The following is a 15,035-nucleotide window of genomic DNA, read 5'->3' on the forward strand; positions in this document are numbered from 1 at the left end:
TTTAAATAAAATCAACCATAGGTCAAGAGGCAGAGCAAGCAACCAATTGCCTGGAAACAACCATAGAGAGTGAGAGGAAGTCAGGAGGCTGGAGAGAGAGACACAGGAAGTAGAAGGGAGGGACATCCGGTCGGAGGAGTTTTTGTTTCAGATGAAGTAGAAGCTCTCTTACTGAGATGACAGTGGAGGAGGAAGATCACCCGGCTGCTTTCTCTGCCTCTCTGAGCTAGCAGGTTTTCATGCCAGCCTCTGGCTCCAGAGTCTTTATTGGTAAAATAAAAAGATACAGACTTGGTCACAAACAACATTTGCCTCCCTATGTGAAGGCGGCTGGGGCTGCGGCAGAGGTTGTGGTAGAACCAGAAGCCCCCTCCCCCGCAGGGCCCGCCTCAGCAGCCAAGTGGCAGCTGCCAAGGTGTAGTCAGCAGCTAAGGCAGCAGTAGGTTCAGGTGCAGCCGCTGTGCCAAAGATAAAAACAACGAATTTCTTCTGTTATGAGTTGCCTTTGTCATAGTGTTTTATCACAGCAACAGAAAAGTAACTAATACGACTCAAATCTGATAGGCAACTAAGTGCACTGGCAAGAGCCTGCATTGTTTTGTGAGTCTCTTGGATCCCCTCTAATTGTTAATGTGTGTGTGTGTGTGTGTGTGTGTGTGTACATGTTTACATGTGTGGGTGCTTGTGCCTGTGGAAGCCAGAGGCCAACCTCAGGTGTCTTTCCTCAGGAGCTTCCACCTTGTTCTTTTGAGGCAGGATCTCTCACTCTCACTGAGGCTGGCAGATCAGGCTAGCTGGCTGGCTGGCAAGCCTCAAGGATTTGCCTGTCTCTGTCTCCCCAGTGCTAAGATGACAAGTATGCCATCACACCCAGCTCTTTCATGTGGGAGCTGGGGACCCACCCTAGGTCCTTGAGCTTGCACAAGAAGTGCTTTATTGACTGGGTGTGGTGGTTTGGATAAGATTTCCCACTATAGTCTCAGGCATTCAATAGTGGAATGGTGGAACTGTTTGGGAAGGATCGGAGGGAGGGTGGGCTGCAGTAGGTAGGAGACTTACTTTGTCTTTTATCCTGTCAGAAGCTGCTTGACATTCCATGGGAGGAAATGTGGTCTTCATGCATGGAAACTCCAGAGGAGAACTGGGAAAGGTCAGCATGGCAGGCAACACGGACCCTTGGGAGGGGCTGCCGGGAGGGAGTATGAGGAGGGACTGTGCAGGGCGGGCCTGTGGGAGGCTGCCCGGGCTGCAGGGGGTGGTGCTGTGGGGAGGGTCTGTGGGGAGGATCTGCAGAAAGAGAAGCTTTGGGGAGAGGTGCAGGGAGGGGCTGCAGAGAGGGGCTGGGGGGCTGCCAGGGGTTGGGAGAGAGGGTCTGGGGAGGGGCTGTAGAGAGGGGCTATGGGGAGGGGCTGGGGGACTGCTAGGGGCTGGGGGAGAGGGTCTGGGGAGGGGGCTGCAGAGAGAGGGGCTTTTGGGGATAGGTGCATGGAGGAGCTGCAGGGAGGGGCTATGGAGAGGGGCTGTGGGGAGCTGCAGGGGGTGGTGCTGTGGGGAGGGTCTTGCAGAGGCACTGGGGAGCTGCTAGGGGCTGCAGGGGGAGGGGTTTTGGGGAGAGGCTTCGGGGGGCTGCAGGGAAGGCAGGATGGTTAAATGATGTTGATGCAGAGCGAGCTGAAGCAGTTTCATGGGAATAGAGAGGACTGTGACGATGCAGAATTTCTGTATGATTAGGCAGGCTCTCTGCTTGCCAGTTTGCCTGGGATGGTGTGTCCTCATTAGTATTCATGGAATTCTTGGCATTGTGGATCAGAGTGGACCACTGCAGCAGCCTGACCGGCCAGGTGTTTTGTTTTGTGTTATGTTTTTGGTTAGCCTGGGACCTGTCAGCAGCAGCAAACACCAGGCTAATTTTCTCAAAAACATGCCAGTCTTTGGAGGTGGGGGAGAAGTTGTTCCATGGGAGGTCTGCTAAGCATCTTAATTGATGGTTGCACTCAGTACTCACATGCAGCACATTTCTATTCTTACAAAAGGGTGAGAAGGGGGGCTGGAGAGATGGCTCAGTGGTTAAGAGCACTGGCTGCTCTTCCAGAGGTCCAGAGTTCCAGTTCCACCACCCACATGGCAACTGGGAATCTGTAATTCCAGGTCTAGTGGGTCTGACACCCTCTTTCGCCTTCCATGAGTGCCAGGCACATAAGTGGCACACAGATACATTTACAGGCAAGATACCCACAACCTAAAATGAAAATAATGCCTGAGGGGTGAAAAGAGGCATGAAAGAGAGCTCCTCAACAGGAATCCCGCAGGAGAGCACACTCACCCTGAATGAAAACCTGAAAGGTGCTCAGCAGACACAGGAATTGACAACCTAAATCTACCAGAAAGTATAAATAAGAGGGTTGCCCAAACATCGTGTGCAAAAGTAAGTGTCTTTAAAAATCAAAAACATGGAACTGTAATTTTAATTTAAAAATGAAAACACGCCGGGCGGTGGTGGCGCACGCCTTTAATCCCAGCACTCGGGAGGCAGAGCCAGGCGGATCTCTGTGAGTTCGAGGCCAGCCTGGGCTACCAAGTGAGTTCTAGGAAAAGGCGCAAAGCTACACAGAGAAACCCTGTCTTGAAAAACCGAAAAAAAAAAAAAATGAAAACACATTTACAAGGAGGAGAAAAGGAAATGTAGTAACATCGCAGAGGCAGACGGAATCATCCAGGACTAACTGCTGTCTTGCCTGAGAAAATATTCTCTGTAAAACAGGTGGGAATAGCAAGAGAAAGCAAAAGAATTTAATTCTTAAAGACTTTCACAGTCTTCCTCCAGCCCTGAAGCAGTGTTCAGTATCTCACTGACACGTTTTCCGTTGCTAAACTGAAAATGTACACTGGAAGACTGCCCAACACTTACTAAAAGGAAAATGTCTTCTAACTTACCTCCAAGACTTCTAATTTAGAGGTAGATGACATCCCAATTCCTGGAGGCCTTTTTCTGTTCAAGCATTTTAGTAGTGGATCTTCAAAAACTTCACTTTGGATTTGCAAGCCCTACCAAATTAAACATTAAACAGCCAAAAGACCTTAAAAAAATAAACAACAGAAAAAGTCAGATCAGGTCCTAAAGCCAGGCTGCTGGCAACAAAGTATCTTGGAACATTTGAGACTACTTAAACAGTTCAGAACACTCAAAATGAAAGTAAGCATCCTGCTAGGACCTAGTTAGGCCATGTTTGATGTTGCAACGTTGATTTTCTATCATGCACTTTGAGTTAACACAGAGATACAACTTAATACAGTAAGCATGGCTTCTCCCGTTTGGGTCGCCAAATCAGAAGAAATTCAGCACACTAGCTACTTGGTTTGAATTAATGGCAATGGATACATGGGATATTAGGAGACTGAGTTATTCTTTGACCATTTGCTGCTTACAATTTCCCCATTTAACTGAATCCATACATTGGCCATGTTTAAAGTGAGAGTGTTCTGTAACAGGGCAGGAAGAGGGGAAGGTTTTTGATTGCATAATCTTCAAAGTATTTAATTTGTATTAAAGCTAAATCCAGGGGTACTGAAACCTCAGGGACTCTAGATGTGGATTTTTGGACTGGTTCACACACCTTGAGACAAAGGCTTATAGTTAAGATATGGAGGGAAAGGCTGTGTGTGTGTGTGTGTGTGTGTGTGTGTGTGTGTGTGTGTTTCTTCGCCCTTGATGCCAGGCAAATTTATTCCCGAGGCAGGCCTGGAATGGGCTTCAGAAAAATGGATAGAGTGTCTTCCTGAAGAAAGGGCCTCTAAGTAAACTCGACTGCCATTCAAAAGATTTGCTCCGACACTTACCAAGTGGCGTGGAAGAAAGGAAAATCTGTTCTCAGGTTTGGGGTGTTTATCAGCTCCCCGTGAGACACTTGACCTGGCGCTGTGCCCCCCCCCCCCCACCTAATCCGCTGATCTGCATGCCGTGGCCTCCCAAGCCTCAGCCCAGGACGGCTGGCAAAATTGCCTGGGACACTTATCCCGCCGCATTGATCCCTCTGTACATTATGCGCGACTCACCTACTCCCCCCCTTCCCTCTCACTCCTCTCTCGCGACTCCCCCGAAATTTAATTCTGCTCACAAATTGTGAAATAAGTTGTTTGGGCTGGATTTGTGGAGTGAATTGTCTCATTAATGAAACAGTCTGTTCATTATACAGCTGAAGGAGGGAAGACTTAGCGCTCCCATACCCCGGGACCCAGGCAGGTTAACGTTTTTAGACTGACAGTTGACAAAAGAATGAATAGCACTCTGCTGTCAGATCAGGCTTACAAACAGCTTGGCATACAAACAGTTACTGCTTGTGTGCGTGCGGATTTAGGGTCTCCGTCTGCTAATGCCCCAGATTTGTAAGTACAAATTGGTTAGTCTTCAAACTGTTTGCGAAAGGAATAAAATGACCAAAAATTAGTTTGTTTTTAGCCTTTCCCCCTCCCCTCCCTGCTCCCGAAAGTGAAACATGAAAAACGAAAAGAAAAGAATAAACTAGTGTGTAATGGTCTCATGTAATATTGTTGGGTTTTTGCTGAAGGCGTTAAATTAAACAGGACCATTGTTTAGCAGGAGGCAGTCTGCTCTGCCCCGCCCCCTGCTTCCCAGAAAGCAGCTGAAAGCCGAGGGGACTCATTGACCATGTGAGACTTTAGCCATAGAGCAGAGAGGGAGATCAAAAACTTCGTTTCTATCCATTTTAATACCTGTTGCTTAAAACTGGAAGCAAGGTCTCCCCCTCACTTGTAAACTGCACTGGCTATCTAAAGTGGCTCATTTAGATTTCTGAAACATTCATAGGCAAATATGCATAAATTTGATAAAATTCACTTTATCTATGTTGATAGTTTTGTGAGGAAATTAAACTAACACAGAATCACACATTGTGGTAAATAAGGTGACTTTTCCTTTTCCTCCTTTTTTTTTCCTGTGTGATGATAACTTTTAGTCTGGATTAAACAAGTTTTGTATCACTTTATAGAGAAAACCACCAGAGTGCTGATTAAAAATGTATTGCTTTCAAAGTTGGTCTAAGCCTCCGACTTAAGAGTCTTTTCTTCTTGGTCACACGTGACACTGGGATGGCCACATTCCGTGTACCACTAGGAGCTGCTTGGCCACACACCAGAAAGTTCGTTATCACACCTTACACTGCATCCTAAACACATTCTCTTAAAAACCACAACGCTGGGGAACTCCGCAAGCTGTGTGTGTCCAGCCCTTCCCCGTATCTGCGGCTGGCCCTTGTGCTGGTCAAGAATGATAACTTACAAATGTACAAAGCCGGTGACTATTATTAGCTATTAGAAGTCCGAATAAAACAAGAGCCTTGGACTGTGGGAGAGAAACGGGATGCCCTCAGCCCAAATATGAACTGGTTTGTTTTTCTTCAATAAAGCCATCCAAGCCATAGAAAGTGGGACACCTGTTGACCACCATGTCAGAATCAGTGCCAGGTTTTGTTTTTTGTTTTTCATAAAGTTATCTATTAGGCTGTAACCACCACCTTCAGCCTCTTAAGGAGCCTTCAAATGCATCTGAATGGTAGACCAGGGGAGTTGCAATGACTTGGTGGTGTATTCAACACTGTGGGTCCTGAGGGGCGGACTGGTCTCTCTCAGGTTCCCACCTCTCTCCCACTCCCAGAATTTTACAACCAGCTTCCAGTCACATCATTCCTTTTGCATCAAACCTAAGTTTTTTTTCCCCTACTTCATCACAATATCTCTGCATTTCAAAGGCAGAGACAATGGCTTCTGAGGGGTGAAATGGTTTTGGAGAGGCGTTTCCCTATGGGTTTTATAGGGCAGTGAGTGGCTCCCTTCCCAGGGAGGCCGTCAGAAAATGTAGACGTTTGCATCTCCCGGGCTGCTTCTTACAGGCCACCTGATGACAGAGGCTGCAGGGGTGAGACTAAAGGGGACCCACACTTCCTGCAAAGGTTGGAAAGGCATGGGTAAATACTTGAGGCTGCTTACTGTCTTATTCTTAGGAGCCTCAGGAGCTGATAACGGAAAGCATTGCCTAAGCAAGCTGGAACCTAAAGCACAGAACCCCCTGCTCTGAAGTGGAAAGAATTAAAAACATTGAAGAAAAAAAAAAAAGCTGTATCTATAGCAGGAAGGGCCAGGCTTGGAGGGCAAGTCTGTGCAGAAGAAATCATCCTTGACCTGCATGTACTCCCTTCCAGGAGGGCATGCCTCAGCCTCTCCGCAACTTGAGTTGGTCTCCATGTTTTACAAGTGCCTTCTCTGTCCCATCTATAAAACAGAAACTGTAGCATCTCTTATAGTTCTTGTGATGACTGATCTGTTGTAACACAGTGCCTGGTCTCTTGTCCAGGAATCAAATACAAATATGCTTTCTTATTAAAAATAAAATACCTATGTATTTACACATAGCACACACACACACACACACACACACACACACACACACACACACACTCCTCTATATCTGAAAGTTCAACCTCAGATTTAACCAACCTTGGATTGAAGATACTCAGAAATGTCACTGGTACTGAACATATACGCCCATTTTTGTCGTTATCGCTACATACATCAGGTCTAACAACTATCTATATAGCATTAAAAGTTACCTAGGCATGACTTAAAGTATGCAGGAGGGTGTCCATATGTATACAATATGCCATTCTGGAAAAGCAACTTGAACAATCATGGATTTAGTGTCCGCAGGGATTCCAGGACCAACAACCCCTTGTAGATGCTAAGGGATGGTGGCTGTGTATATTCTTATGAGGTTTTTGAGCAATCTCAACCAGGGGCAACAGGAAAAAGGAAAAAAAAAAAAAAACCTTCACATTTCCCGAGGCATCTAAAGGCTCGGTGGAAGGCTGATGGCTGTAACTCAGTAGTAACTTATGAGAAATAAAATATTGGGGCTGGAGAGATGGCTCGGCAGTCAGAATGCTTATTGCAGAGGACCTGAGTTTGGTTCCTAGCACCCAGGACGGCCTGTAACTCCAGATCCAGGGGAACCAGACACCTCTGCTCTCCTTGAGTACCTTCACATTCCCCATATGCAAAGCCAAAAATATTAAGTCTTTTTTAAAAAAGAAAATACACATGATACATACATATACATGTATGTATATCCTCTATACCCAAACCTCAGATCTGCCAACTTAGATGAGAAATGTCCCTAAGTGTCCACTTTTGCTGAACATGTAGCAAGGTCAGGTCTGAATGTCTGGCTCCCTCACTGATAGGGGAAGAAACTGGGGTTCAAATTTACATGGGGTGAAACCTCAGCCTCCCAGCCCCCAGGGGGAGAGTCCTTGTCTTCAGCCCATTTATTTGAAAGGGAATGCTGTGATGCTGTGACCACGTTTGTCATTTGAACATATAGTTCTGTCGCCACTTGTGTGAAACGAGGCATGTGGGTGAGTTTTGTGTGGAGAGGGCACCTTAGGGTTAGTAGGTGTGCCTGTGAGTCTGTAAGCATTGCTTTCAGAAGTATCTTTCCGTTCTTCCCACTTCGATGCTCAGGTGCTGCTGTGTTACACATGAAGTACATTAGTGAAAACAAAACCACTTGTTATTTTAAATCTTTTAAAAATGTAACAGAAAAAACATATCCTCTTTATGAAAGTATGTTGAATTGGGAAGATTCCCCTAACCTGGCCTGAGGGTAGGACGGCAGGGTGGAAGGAGATTGCAGAAACGGTTCTCCCTTCGTGGGGTCTCCAGGAGACGCTCAGGCCAGAACCCTCCAGGAGTGCACTTGTTTCGCCCTTTGCCCGTCTCCTTCTGGGAAGACAGGAGCGTTTCATCTGAACCACCTGGAGCAGGAAGGGCCAAAGGGGCGGAATTATGACAAGACAGGGTTTGGATTCAGGCCATACCAGCTCATCACATGGGCTACGTGTGTTTGGTTTGACTCATGACTTCTAAATTTCAAGTATCGTCAGCATCCCAGTTTGGCTGAGATTATCATCTAGAGAAAAGGCCACAGAAATTGGAAGTTAGAGTCCATGGGATGGATGGTATAATTTGGCCCAAGAAGTGTCCAAAGCCACCATTCATTAAGATGGGGCCAGGGCATCAGTGCTACACGTGTGAAAGGAAAATGATGTAGGGTTGTAAACAACCAGGATGACATCACACATCACATGAAAATGTCATCATGAATCCTCTTGCTGTGTAGAATCAATATATGCTAATAAAGAATGCTGTAAAAAGCAGCAGGACCAAAGAACCAAGCAGTTCTTCTAGTTTCCTGTCTGTTACTGTGATAAAACATCCTGACCAAACGTAGCTTAGGGGAGGAAGGGGTTTATTTCGGCTTTCAGCTCCAGGCTATAGTTCACTATAGAGGGAAAATCAAGGCTGGATTTAAAGCAGCTATTCACACATCCAAGTCAATAACAGAGAGGGGAAAAAATGTGCTTGTGCTACCTGCTTGCTGTGTCTAGCTGTCTCCTGTCCTATACAGTTTAGGACTCCCTGCCTAAGGAATGGTGCCACCCACAATGGGCTGGGTCTGTCAACATCAGTTAACAAGCAAGACAGTTCCCTACAGACATGCCCAGAGGCCAACCTGATCTGAGCAATCCACCATGCAGGAGCTCTTCTCAGTGGATTCTACGTCACGCAAGTTGACATTGACGAATAACCGTCAGAGCAGTCAAAAGGATGTGGAGTTGAGGTTTATTTAACTTCTTATAGGCAGCATGACTTAGCTTGTGCATGGTTATCTTCATCTGTTAGATGGAGGTGATGATGCCTCCTTCATGAGTTTGAAAGTAGATAGTAAATGGATGAACACATAAAACAACAGGCACAGTTTCAACACCGTGATTTGTTTTTATGTTAGCTGCTGTTACTGGCTGTTCTCAGGAGTATCTAGCGCTTGACTGTCTCAGATGCGGTCCTTGTGTGGACCAGTGGCCTCAGCATCCCCTGGTTAGTAACGTTCCAGGTCTCTGCCCCCACTCTCTGGACCAGGGTAACCAGAATTTGCATTTTAGTACTGTCTCCTGATGACTCATGTACCCATTGAAGTCTGAGCAACACTGGCTTCCGACACACTGTTTGGGACACCCTGGCTTTGTCCCCTGAGGCCCTGGCTGAGAGGTTTGTGGATGAGCGAACACTGAGTCTTCAGCTGGGATTCCTCCATATGCCAGCATGCTGCCCAGTAGTGAGTGCTGCCAGGCTGGTTGTTTAATGAGTTTTATGATACATTAAATCTTCCAGACCTCACGGCAATTTGACCAATAGAGAAATAACTTCTTTTAAGGTAGCCCAAAACAAGCCAACTCAAGCGAATAATGGGATTAGCATGGTGAAATCAGAGTTGGACCACGTGAGTTGCCCTCCATCTATCACGGCTGCTGTCCTCACGACTGATTATGGCACATTGTTTCATCAAATTAAACACCAAAGGGATGTTGTAAAGGCAGCATATGGTCCCCATTCAGAAGTAGTTAGCTTGGCACTGCTCAAGTAGTCTGCCAGGCTCCTCCGAAACCTTCTAAATCCACACGGGAGGCCATTTACTTTTGCAAAACACTGTCTCATAAAAGTGGCTGCCTTTCTTTGTGGGCTTGCCATTGTTGGAAGAGGGGCCAGGATGTGGGACGTGAAGCCTAGGTGGAAGGGAGGGAGGGAAGAGAATCCCACGTTTCTCCTCCCAGCCGGGTACATCGCACATGGTCACAGTGGAGGATGTGCGCTCACTCCTCCTGGAAAGATGCTGGATGCTGAGAAGTCCCTGGTCCCTCCTCTCTAAGGAGCAAATGAGATTGAGGGCAGGTTTTAAAACGAAGACAAGAATAATTGCACGTGGTTAAAAGATCTGCTGAGAGGGACAGTGTTTTCTCCAGCAATCGGGAGTGGAGGGAAGGCTTTGTGAAGGAGTCGGTCGGATGAAGGCATCATAGAAAGTTTCCGGTGGTTTAGATGGAACCCTTGTGGTCTATGATGCACAGAAGTGCAGGTCTGGATGCCCAGAGAAAAGTCATTAGGCTGCATTAGGAGCACTGCTTGGTTGCTGTTTTGCATTGATGTGGCTTCCCTTCCCTCCAAGGAGCATGATGCTCACCAAGGTGTAATTAGCAAATAGCAATCCTCACAATGCATCCCCCCCCCCCCCCCGAGCTCCACTGGGATGGGATCAGACAGCCAAGGCACCATTAGCCACCTCCTCTCACCTTCTCAAAGTATCCCCCAAATAAGATGGGTCTAGCAACCTCAGTGCAGGGAGTTGGAAATGTCACAGGGCACTTTGCGTTTTCTGGTTTGTGGATAGTCCCTTGTGACTTCTGGTCACACAGTTGTCCCCAGTCCCAGTGGAAACACCAGATTCACAGCCTTCATCTATCACCACTCAAAGGCAAAAAGAATCCATAGAGCCAAGGATCTTTGAAGGGCAGCCTCAAAGAAAAGGTCTGTATTATTGTTGTTGTTGTTGTTAGAAAGCAGGGCAGGATCTGTTTTTAAATGTTTTTCAAAATAGATTTTTAAAAAGTGAAAGCCATGACAATTGATGTCTTACCAATTGTCCATTTTCTGCCCCATAGTAACCACTGTTACTGGCATGTTGCTGATCTTACCTGGTACCTGATCAGCCTCCCAGTGGGTACTGGGATCGCCTAGAAGTGCTGAGAACAATCTAAAATTCTCCTGACCCTTCATCCAGCCAGAACACCTGCCAACTAACACCTACTTTCTTCCAGTCTCTGGAAAACACTGGTTTTACCCAGACTCATTTGCCTGCCTCTGCTAGGATCATACGGTATCACGCTATTTCATCCTTCATAAAATGTACCTAGTGGAGTTCACGTACTTCCTATGAGTAAGCAAAGCACAATCAATAACCAGGTAGCCAGGACAAACAAACAGACTCCACAAGAGTAGCATGGTGTGGCCTCAGACAGAAGTCCGAATTATTTTCCTTAACCAAATGAAATCTTTACAATTTTGAATTATCAGGAGTAAAATATTGATATAGTCGTCGTCTGCTGGAGAAACTGTGATGCATCAGTTGCTTCTCTGTTGTTGTGATTGAAACACGTTGCCAAGGCAACTTATAGAAAGATTTACTTGGGCTTCTGACTCCATCGTTGGGGGAAGGAAGGGCGGCGGCAGCAGGCACGGCCTCAGGGACTGGCTGCTGAGAGTCCACATCTTGACTGGCCAGCACGAGGCAGAGAGAATGAACCGGAAGTGATAGAGACTTTTGAATCTCAGAGCCCACCCCAGTGACGTTCTTCTTCCAGCAAGACTGTGCCCCCCAAACCTCCCCAAACAGTGCCACAACTGGGGACGGCCAAGTGCTCAAGTGCCTAAGACTATGGGGGGACATTCCTCATCCAAACCGCAACAGAATATAAGGGTGTATTTTAAGAAATACTATTTTAAAAACACAGTTCACACTGAGTTAGAAATGCCAGCATGAAGAGATGTCATTGTAAAAGCAAAGGACTTTTACTTCCTGTTTGAATAACGTGAGCGCCTTCATTACAAGTTTAGAATATTATGAGTCTCTATCACTTTTACTTTTTAGCAACCTAGTGGCCAGGTTGCTTCTGGGGTAGAATCTACTAGGTGGGTGCACATGAGCAGCCTTTGCTGAAAGGATGGCTGTGTTAGCCAATTTAAATGACCTTAATCACCGTGTAACCCTGACATCCTGGCCACTGTGGGACCTACTGTAGCTGAAACTCGGCAAACAAGCAGCCTGCTGGGGGAACACGCCTGGGCTGAGCTATTTTTCGGTATCAATTTAGGCCCAAACACTGATGCAATTTGGCCCTCTTTAGAGCTGGGCTGCATCAGCGACTCTCCCCCGTTAATTAGCTGGAGCTATAAGATGTTGCTAATAGCCACACCGCTTGTAAACATGTTGCCCAGGCCCTGCCCCTGAAGATCCCCAGCTGGTAAGTGGTATCTCAGCTGGGGCTGGCAGCGCTTGGCTCTCCACCAGGGAGCAGCCACAGGCACAGCCTCCGTGCACAATCAAAACATTGCACCCAGAGGGCACCTTCTTTGTCAGCCTTCCCAGTGGCTCTGTGGCCAGGATGAAGAAGTGGCAAGACCACATGGCTGTGGCTTCATTTCCCCCCACTAACTCTGTGCTTGAAGTGGGTTTTTCTGCCTTGTGTTCAGTCTTTGCATCTACTGATATATTTGGGGAGGCAGGTTAGCCAAGGTTCTTTAGAGAAACAGAGTCAGTAGCATGCTGTAACTATAAAGGGGGGTTTACTAGACTGGCTTACACAATTGGAGGCTGGGTAGTTCAATGACGGTGTCAGCATCAAGAACCTTCTCGGTCTACGAAGCTAGACGCCTTAGGGCAGGAGGAAAGCAGCCCCAATCCAGTGCTGAAGACTTGGGAGCCCTGGAGAGTCACCCGTGTGAGTAACCGAGGAAGGCTGAGGAAGGAGTCACCCACGGCATTGGCAGTGGCAATAGACACCTTCTCTAAAGAGAAGAGGGCCAGTGAGACGGCTCCTCAGGTAAGAGCACTTACTACCAAGCTTAATGCCTGAGTTTGATTCCTGGAACCCACATGGTAAAGGGGAGAACCAGCTGCCACAAGTTCCCTCTTCAGCACACACACACACACACACACACACACACACACACACACACAAATAAGTAAATGCATAAATAATGTGGTTTTTTTTTTTTTTTAAGGTAGAATTTGGGAAAGATGGCACAGTGGTTACGAGCACCAGCTGCTTTCCCAAAGGACCTGAGTTCAATTCCCAGCATCTACAAGGGGCTTCATGACCAACTGTAATTCCAGTTCCAAGGGGTCTGACGCCCCCTACTGGCTTCCAACAGCACCCAGGCACGAATGTAGTATACAGACAACAATGAAGGCAAAATGCTCACATGCATAAAATAAACCTAAAAAGCAAAAACGCAAACAACAAAAACTAGCAGAGCTATATGTGCTAGCTAGCTTCCTCTCTCTAGTTTCGTTCCATCTGTGCCCCAGCCTGATGGACGGTGCCACCCACATTCACGGCTAGGCTGCCCTACTGAGATGTTACACTGAGTGCCAAACATGTCCAGAAACTCGCACAGTCACACCCACAAGTGTGCTTTGGGAATCTCCTATGCATCTCTCATTCTAATCAAATTAACAACCAAGACTTTCCACCACAAAGGTAGGGTAGGCACTGGATACAGAGGCCTGGAGTCAGCGTGGGTACAGAGGCCTGGAGTCAGTGTGAATAGCTAGCTCAAACTGGTCCCAGTTTCAGTACCCAAAGTCCCATGGCCAAGGAAAGCCTTCAGCCCAGGACAAGCCAAGATGGTTGGGTATCCTCCCTACCTGGAGTCACAGATGGATACAGTTGAACAAGACCTTAGACCCTTATCCAACTCACTCACAAGCCAAGGAGAAAGAACATCATAGAACTCTCCATCCCCTTAAATGACAAACACAGGTACTGCCTGGTAAAGCAGGTAAAATCACCAAAACCGCTATTTGCAAACCTGTTCTAAGACAAAAGACTGGCCCCCGAGGGAGACAGCAGCACCACTCGACGGGGTCTTCCGGCTGAGTAGCTCCCACTGCCATGTACTAGACCACACCGATGCATTCATGTGAACGACAGGACTTCATGGAGGAGTAGTACGCCCATCTAATAGGTGGGGAAAAAAACCAGCTCACAGAGACGAAGGAAGTGGCCTATGACACAGTAAGAAGTGAGGCTTGAAGAGAGGTTCCTCTTCCTGAAAGTCCTTTATAGTGATACAACCCTGTCGAAAAATCACAAATGCCTGCTGCTCCCAACCGGTGAGAGTAGCAGCTCGAAGAGTTTCCCTCCTTCGCCGCTGAGGGACCGGTGCCCGGCCGACCTAGGGGTTAGACCAGGGACACGCAGGGGCTCCCTTTTCTAAGCTGCCTCTGTCTTGTTTCCACCAGAATCAGAGTAGAAACTCATAGGGACAGAAATATTACTGTTCGGTGTTCTAAGCCCAGGACACACGAGCCTAACCTGTCAAAGGTTTTCCGTATCTATTTGTCAGATGGAGGGGAAGGAAAGAAGAAAGAAAAGGAGGGGGAAGGAAGGAACTCAAAACTCAACATGGAAATGTGAAGTAATTTATATATTTTTATTTTGTGGCCTTTTTTTTTTTTAAAAAAAAAAAAAAAACGATCCAAATCCAACTGTGGAGGATGGAGCAAAGAGGGCATAAAGTTGTATCTGCCACAAAACTTTTAACCAGGAAAATAACTGCACAAGCTCCTAAGCAGGTCTATAGGTTTTGAATTTTTGCAATCAAATGTTCTTAGTTATACTAATGGGGCATGTTATGTAAAGGAATTCTTTTGTGGTTCCAGTGACAAAATTCTTAGAAAAGTAATAGTGACCACAAAATCATTTCTCAAAAAAACTTAAATGCGGATGATTTCATGGTCAAATCCAAGTTCTCCCCCTCTTTTTGGATGTGGCTGATATGTACGTTGGAAGCTCAAAACAAAATGATTTTTTAAAGTAATTTATTAATAATTATTTCTGTTTCCTAATTTTTCAAAATACTTATTGTGAAATCAATATCAAATCACTCAAAAATCTTGATGTTGATTTTCAAAATAAATCTTAGGGTCACTTCAAGCTCATCAATATTTTGTTAAATGAACAGCTTCTAGAAATGTATCTCTGGTCAGCTTACGCCGTGAGTGTTATCTTTTAAAATGTTATCAAATACAGCCCCAGGCCTTACAACACATTTTACACAAAAGGTGAACCACTCTACACAGCGGACCACAAAGCAACGCGCTAGATTTGGTATCGGATCAGAAAGGAAGCTTAACCCGTGGGATTTACATATAAACTTCATGATCCAGGCAGTAACTCTCTGCTCAGATGGCTCTGCCCTCTGAGTTAGATGAGCTATTAAGACAATGATCAAATGTCTTCTCTTTATGGTTTTGAGAGGTCTAATACCATGAAGGACTGATGAAGTCTGTGCCAATTTCAAGGCAAACAGTGCCTCAAGTAGCCATGAGCAAACGTGTCTAAGCC

At 46.3% G+C, this 15,035-nt stretch overlaps 2 long non-coding RNA genes across 2 annotated transcripts; one reads left to right on the plus strand and one right to left on the minus strand.

Moving 5' to 3' along the window:
* Positions 1-248: 248 nt before the first annotated feature.
* On the minus strand, positions 249-4,280 carry LOC131922604 (uncharacterized). Its single transcript, XR_009382341.1, has 4 exons — positions 3,838-4,280; positions 2,935-3,077; positions 1,060-1,186; positions 249-458 (listed from the first exon to the last, which is right to left on the minus strand). It is a non-coding gene; the product is annotated as an uncharacterized LOC131922604 (long non-coding RNA).
* LOC131922605 (uncharacterized) lies at positions 4,278-6,309 on the plus strand. The gene is made up of 2 exons (XR_009382342.1): positions 4,278-4,383; positions 6,018-6,309. It is a non-coding gene; the product is annotated as an uncharacterized LOC131922605 (long non-coding RNA).
* Positions 6,310-15,035: the final 8,726 nt, after the last annotated feature.

The sequence above is a fragment of the Peromyscus eremicus genome, chromosome 12 (genome assembly GCF_949786415.1).
Source record: "Peromyscus eremicus chromosome 12, PerEre_H2_v1, whole genome shotgun sequence".
Lineage (NCBI taxonomy): Eukaryota > Metazoa > Chordata > Mammalia > Rodentia > Cricetidae > Peromyscus > Peromyscus eremicus.